The sequence below is a fragment of the Oryctolagus cuniculus genome, chromosome 18, assembly GCF_964237555.1.
Source record: "Oryctolagus cuniculus chromosome 18, mOryCun1.1, whole genome shotgun sequence".
NCBI lineage: Eukaryota > Metazoa > Chordata > Mammalia > Lagomorpha > Leporidae > Oryctolagus > Oryctolagus cuniculus.
In genome coordinates this window covers 28,994,787-29,002,696 of record NC_091449.1, presented here as the reverse complement: position 1 = coordinate 29,002,696, position 7,910 = coordinate 28,994,787, and the positions used below count along the sequence as shown (strand labels likewise).

The 7,910-nt window shown below is 40.6% G+C and overlaps 1 pseudogene; it reads left to right on the top strand.

The window, feature by feature from the left end:
* The first annotated feature begins 223 nt into the window (after window positions 1–223).
* On the top strand, window positions 224–1,226 carry LOC138846673 (high mobility group protein B2 pseudogene; annotated as a pseudogene).
* The last annotated feature ends 6,684 nt before the right edge of the window (window positions 1,227–7,910 follow it).

The following is a 7,910-nucleotide window of genomic DNA, read 5'->3' as shown; positions in this document are numbered from 1 at the left end:
CTACAGCCAACCCCTATTTAATAAAGGAAAGAAAACAAACAGGAGAAAGAAGAATCCCCTTAGCAAATGGTTTAAAGGAAAGTGATTATCCATATGTAGAATCCTGAAAAGATACCCCAACACCTCATACACTATGTAAAAGCAACTCAAGGTTAATTAAAAGTCTAAATATAAAACCAAAACCTTGAGAGCTTGTTTTGAGGTTCTAGCAGGGGAGCGCAGCTACTCGTATACCCTTGACTGAAGACCGGTCCTCCTCTAGCGGGGAAGGTCGTCCTCTTCGACCCAGCACGCAGCTTCAGGAGGGACGCACATGGAGTGGTGAGGGAGGAAGGGGACACCCGCCTAGCCAGCCAGATCAGCCGAATCAACCCTGGCGATCAATGGGGTGACAGATGTCGCAGCCAGATCGCCCTCACATCCTGAGTTCATGCCGGAGCTGAGGGAAGGAAGCAATGCCGTCGGATCTGGCCGCTCTGCGGGAGTCTGAGGAACAACTCACACCAGGTGGCCGCCGTTCCGTCGTCATGGGTAAAGGAGACCCCAACAAGCCAAGGGGCAAAATGTCCTCCTATGCCTTCTTTGTGCAGACGTGCCGGGAAGAGCACAAGAAGAAACACCCTGACTCTTCGGTCAATTTCGCAGAATTCTCTAAGAAATGCTCGGAGAGATGGAAGACCATGTCTGCAAAGGAAAAGTCCAAGTTTGAAGATATGGCAAAAAGTGAAAAAGCTCGTTATGACAGGGAGATGAAAAATTACGTTCCTCCCAAGGGTGATAAGAAGGGAAAGAAAAAGGATCCCAATGCTCCTAAAAGACCACCATCTGCCTTCTTTCTCTTTTGCTCTGAACATCGCCCAAAGATCAAAAGTGAACACCCTGGCCTGTCCATTGGGGACACTGCAAAAAAATTGGGTGAGATGCGGTCTGAACACTCAGCCAAAGATAAACAACCATATGAACAGAAAGCAGCTAAGCTAAAGGAGAAATATGAAAAGGATATTGCTGCATACCGTGCCAAGGGCAAAAGTGAAGCGGGAAAGAAGGGCCCTGGTAGGCCCACAGGCTCAAACAAGAAGAATGAACCTGAAGATGTGGAGGAAGAAGAGGAAGAAGAAGAAGATGAAGATGATGAGGAAGAGGATGAAGATGAAGAATAAATGGCTATCCTGTAATGATGAGTGTGGAGTGTGCGTGTGTGCTCAGGCAGTTGTTTTGCTAAGAATGTGAACTCAAGTGCAGCTCAATATTAGCTTCAGTATAAAAAAACTGTACAGATTTTTGTATAGCTGATAAGATTCTTTGTAGAGAAAATACTTTTTTTAAAAAATGCAGGTTGTAGCTTTTTGAGGGGCTACTACATACAGTTAGATTTTAAAGCTTCTGATGTTGAATGTTCCTAAATATTTAATGGTTTCTTTAATTTCTTGACTTGTGTATGGTAGCGCAGCAAAGTTGTAGGAATTAGTATCATTTGTAAATTTGGATTTTTTGTTAGGATGTTGCATTCTGTGTTGTTTTTTTAAAAAAAATTTTGTAATAAAATTATGTATGTTAAAAAAAAACCCAAAACCTAAGTAAACATATGAGAAACTGTAAAACATTAGCAGAGACAACAGTTTGCATAAGATTCCAAAAGCACAAGTAACAAAAATAAAATATACAAATTTGAGCATATCAAATTAAGATACATCTTCACAACAAAGTAATCAACAGAGTGAAGATACAATGGACGGAATGGCAGGAAACATTGAAAACTCTGACTATGACAAAAGATTGATAGCCAGAACATACATATATAGAACTGGAAAAACTCCAAACAAGAAGCAAAATGTACACGTAAGAAATGGGCAATGATCAGAATAGATGTTTCTCAGAAGAAGAAATCTCAATTGTCAAGACATAGATGAACATGCCCAATATCACTAGCCATTAGGGAAATGTAAATCAAAACCAATAGCAGACTCCATCTGTGGGAGAAGACAATGCTTGGGTTTTCATTTGTGCAACAAGTGGGTTTAGAGGACCCTGTTCACCATTAGAGGGCAGAGTCTACATGGAAGTAAAGAATCCTTAATACTTTCCTAATGGGAGAAGAGGAAGCCTGAGACCTCGCAAGCGGGAAGTGGTCCAGAAACTGCTCAGGTGTGGGTGTAGGTGGCTGAGCAACAGGCAGTCCTGCCTTGATTCCCCACAAAGATACAGGGGAAACCCTTCTGGATGGAGCAGGCGTGAATCGGAGGACCTACTGGGAGAACAAGGTCGCCCACCGCGCGGAAGCCAAGTCGCGGGACCCAGACGCAGAAGCCCCAGGGTCTGCGCGACAGTGCTCCAAGGGGAGTGCATGCCACACAGACAACAGCGGGGAGACTTGGGACGCTCAGGGCTCCGAGTCCACACATCGGCGCTGGAAGGGGAGGTGAGCTCAATAACCCGAGACATTGGTGGGGAAACGGGGGTCAGAATCTAGAGGGGGGCCGGAAAGTGCAGCAAACTCACTACCGGAAAGAAGGAAAAAAAAAAGCTTTGGGGTTTCTCTTCCCCCTAACCTTGCAAAGGTTACAAGGCTGCAAGGCTTGAAGAATTCCCAAGAGACAAAGAGCAGGCCTCCTCTTTGGATTTACATATCAATGGGGGAGAGTTAAGGAACTGAGTCACTACAATTCAGTAGCCTAGCCAACCCAGTGGGAGTCCAGAGGAGCCAAAGACTGGAAGCTAAATACCATCAATTCTGCACAGCCCTGCCCTGCGGTGTTACTTACCCCCTGAATAAATAAAATAAATAAATAAATAAAAAGAGAGAGATTTACCACGCATAACCTGAGGGTGTCACCTTTGCACACCCTTAACCAGGAAGAACCAGGCAGAGCTCTCAGGCCGCACCCATCTCAAGCCTCCAAGGCTCCTCCAACAGCAGGCAGTCCACTTAACACGGACACAGTATAAAAAAAAAAAAAAAAGAAAAAAAACGCACAGTGACACAAGAAGAATTAACTATGCCGAGTAACAAACACAGAAATAGAGGGAGCAAGATCAACGATGACACTATGATGCCTCCAAATAAGCAAAACACCCCAAGCCAAGAGTATGAAGATGATGAGATAGAAGAAATGCAAGATACGGATTTCAAAAAATTTATGATAAGAACATTTAGAAGTTTTCAAAAGCAAATCCTTGAACTACAGAAATCCTTAATGGACAAGATTGAAAATCTCTCTCGTGAAAATGAAATTTTAAGGAAGAGTCAAAATGAAACTCAGAAACTAGTAGAACAGGAAAGTGTAATAGTCAAGAGAAATCAAAATGAAATGAAGAGCTCAATAGATCAAATGACAAACACATTAGAAAGCCTTAAAAACAGAATGGGTGAAGCAGAAGAGAGAATATCGGACTTAGAAGATAGAGCACAGGAAAACATACAGTCAAACCAAAGAAAAGAAGAGGAAATTAGAAACCTAAAAAATATTGTTGGGAATCTACAGGATACTATTAAAAAAAACAACATTCGAGTTCTAGGAGTTCCTGAAGGCATGGAGAGAGAGAAAGGATTGGAAGGCCTTTTTAGTGAGATACTAGCAGAGAACTTTCCAGGTTTGGAGAAGGACAGAGATATCCTAGTATAGGAAGCTCATAGAACCCCCAATAAACATGACCAAAAGAGATCCTCACCACGACACGTGGTAATTAAACTTACCACAGTGAAACATAAAGAAAAGATCCTAAAATGTGCAAGAGAGAAACGTCAGATTACTCTCAGAGGATCTCCAATCAGACTCACAGCTGACTTCTCATCAGAAACCCTACAAGCTAGGAGGGAATGGCGAGACATAGCATAGGTGCTAAGAGAGAAAAATTGCCAGCCCAGAATATTATATCCTGCCAAGCTCTCATTTGTGAATGAAGGTGAAATAAAGACCTTTCATAGCAAACAGAAATTGAAAGACTTTGTGGCCACTCGTCCGGCCCTGCAAAAGATACTTAAAGATGTGCTACACTCAGAAACACAGAAACACGGCCATCAATATGAAAGAAGGGAAAGGAAGAACACCTACCAGTAAAAGAGCATGGGAAGCTCAAAGCATATACTAGAAAATATTTCCGGGAAAATGGCAGGGCAAAGTCACTACGTATCAATTGTCACATTGAACATTAACGGTCTGAATTCTTCAGTTAAAAGACACCGTTTGGCTGACTGGCTCACAGAACACAACCCAACTATTTGTTGCCTACAAGAAACACATCTCTCTAACAAAGAGGCATGCAGACTGAAAGTGAAAGGTTGGAAAAAGATATTCCATGCCAACAGAAACCAAAAAAAAAGCAGGTGTAGCCATATTAATATCAGACAAAATAAACTTTAATACAAAAACTGTTAAGAGAGACAAAGAGGGACACTATATAATGATTAAGGGTTCAATTCAACAGGAAGATGTAACTATTATAAATGTATATGCACCTAATTACAGGGCACCGGTCTATTTAAAAGATATGTTAAGGGACTTAAAGGGAGATTTAGATTCCAATACAATAGTACTGGGGGACTTCAATACTCCACTCTCAGAAATAGACAGATCATCTGGACAGAAGATCAACAAGGAAACAGCAGATTTAATTGACACTATTGTCCAAATGGATCTAACAGATATCTACAGAACTTTCAACCCTACATCTACAGACTTCACATTCTTCTCAGCAGCGCATGGAACCTTCTCTAAGATTGATCACATACTAGGCCATAAAGCAAGTCTCAGCAAATTTAAAAGAATTAGAATCATACCATGCAGCTTCTCAGACCACAGTGGGATGAAGCTGGAAATTAGCAACTCAGGAAACCCCAGAAAGTATGCAAACACATGGAGACTGAACAACATGCTCCTGAATGAACACTGGGTCATTCAAGAAATCAAAAGAGAAATCAAAAACTTTCTGGAAGTAAATGAAGACAACAACACAACATATCAAAACTTATGGGATACAGCAAAAGCAGTATTGAGAGGCAAATTTATAGCAATAGGTGCCTACATCAAGAAATTGGAAAGGTACCAAATAAATGAGCTTTCAGCGCACCTCAAGGACCTAGAAAAACTGCAGCAAACCAAACCCAAATCTAGAAGGAGAAGAGAAATAATTAAAACCAGAGAAGAAATTAACAGGATTGAATCCAAAAAAACATTACAAAAAATCAGCCAAGCGAGAAGCTGGTTTTTTGAAAAAATAAACAAAATTGACACCCCATTGGCCCAACTAACTAAAAAAAAGAAGAGAAAAGACCCAAATCAATAAAATCAGAGATGAAAAAGGAAACGTAACAACAGACACCACAGAAATAAAAAAGAATCATCAGAAATTACTACAAGGACCTGTATGCCAGCAAACAGGAAAACCTATCAGAAATGGATAGATTCCTGGACACATGCAATCTACCAAAATTGAACCATGAAGACATCGAAAACCTAAATAGACCCATAACTGAAACAGAAATTGAAACAGTAATAAAGGCCCTCCCAACAAAGAAAAGCCCAGGACCAGATGGATTCACTGCTGAATTCTACCAGACATTTAAAGAAGAACTAATCCCATTTCTTCTCAAACTATTCAGAACAATCGAAGAAGAGGGAATCCTCCCAAATTCTTTCTATGAAGCCAGCATCACCTTAATCCCTAAGGCAGAGAAAGATGCAGCACTGAAAGAGAATTACAGACCAATATCCCTGATGAACATAGATGCAAAAATCCTCAATAAAATTCTGGCCAATAGAATACAACAACACATCAGGAAAATCATCCACCCAGACCAAGTGGGATTCATCCCTGGTATGCAGGGATGGTTCAACATTCGCAAATCAATCAATGTGATTCACCACATTAACAGACTGCAGAAGAAAAACCATATGGTTATCTCAATTGATGCAGAGAAAGCATTTGATAAAATTCAACACCCTTTCATGATGAAAACTCTAAGCAAATTGGGTATAGAAGGAACATTCCTCAATATAATCAAAGCAATTTATAAAAAACCCACAGCCAGCATCCTATTGAATGGGGAAAAGTTGGAAGCATTTCCACTGAAATCTGGCACCAGGCAGGGATGCCCACTCTCACCACTGCTATTTAACATAGTTCTGGAAGTTTTAGCCAGAGCCATCAGACAAGAAAAAGAAATCAAAGGAATACAAATCAAGAAGGAAGAAGTCAAACTATCCCTCTTTGCAGACGACATGATTCTGTACTTAAAGGATCCAAAGAACTCTACTAAGAGACTATTGGAACTCATAGAGGAGTTTGGCAAAGTGGCAGGATATAAAATCAATGCACAAAAATCAACAGCCTTTGTATACACAAGTAATGCCATGACTGAGAAAGGACTGCTAAGATCAATCCCATTCACAATAGCTACAAAAACAATCAAATACCTTGGAATAAACTTAACCAAGGACGTTAAAGATCTCTACGATGAAAATTACAAAACCTTAAAGAAAGAAATAGAAGAGGATACCAAAAAATGGAAAAATCTTCCATGCTCATGGATTGGAAGAATCAACATCATCAAAATGTCCATTCTCCCAAAAGCAATTTATACATTCAATGCAATCCCAATCAAGATACCAAAGACATTCTTCGCAGATCTAGAAAAAATGATGCTGAAATTCATATGGAGGCACAAGAGACCTCGAATAGCTAAAGCAATCTTGTACAACAAAAACAAAGCCGGAGGCATCACAATACCAGACTTCAGGACATACTACAGGGCAGTTGTAATCAAAACAGCATGGTACTGGTACAGAAACAGATGGATAGACCAATGGAACAGAATTGAAACACCAGAAATCAATCCAAACACCTACAGCCAACTTATATTTGATCAAGGATCTAAAACTAATTCCTGGAGCAAGGACAGTCTATTCAATAAATGGTGCTGGGAAAACTGGATTTCCACGTGCAGAAGCATGAAGCAAGACCCCTACCTTACACCTTACACAAAAATCCACTCAACGTGGATTAAAGACCTAAATCTACGTCCTGACACCATTAAGTTATTAGAGAACATTGGAGAAACCCTTCAAGATATTGGCACAGGCAAAGAATTTCTGGAAAAGACCCGGGAGGCACAGACAGTCAAAGCCAAAATCAACTATTGGGATTGCATCAAATTGAGAAGTTTCTGTACTGCAAAAGAAACAGTCAGGAGAGTGAAGAGACAACCGACAGAATGGGAAAAAATATTTGCAAACTATGCAACAGATAAAGGGTTAATAACCAGAATCTACAAAGAGATCAAGAAACTCCACAAAAACAAAACCAACAACCCACTTAAGAGATGGGCCAAGAACCTCAATAGACATTTTTCAAAAGAGGAAATCCAAATGGCCAACAGGCACATGAAAAAATGTTCAAGGTCACTAGCAATCAGGGAAATGCAAATCAAAAGCACAATGAGGTTTCACCTCACCCCGGTTAGAATGGCTCACATACAGAAATCTACCAACAACAGATGCTGGCGAGGATGTGGGGAAAAAGGGACACTAACCCACTGTTGGTGGGAATGCAAACTGGTCAAGCCACTATGGAAATCAGTCTGGAGATTCCTCAGAAACCGTTCGACCCAGCCATCCCACTCCTTGGAATTTACCCAAAGGAGTTTAAATTGATAAACAAAAAAGCGGTCTGCACCCTAATGTTTATTGCAGCACAATTCACAATAGCCAAGACCTGGAACCAACCTAAATGCCCATCAATGGTAGACTGGATAAAGAAATTATGGGATATGTATTCTTTAGAATACTATACCGCAGTAAGAAACAACGAAATCCAGTCATTTGCAACAAAATGGAGGAATCTGGAACACATCATGCTGAGTGAAGTAAGCCAGTCCCAAAGGGACAAATACCATATGTTCTCCCTGATCAGTG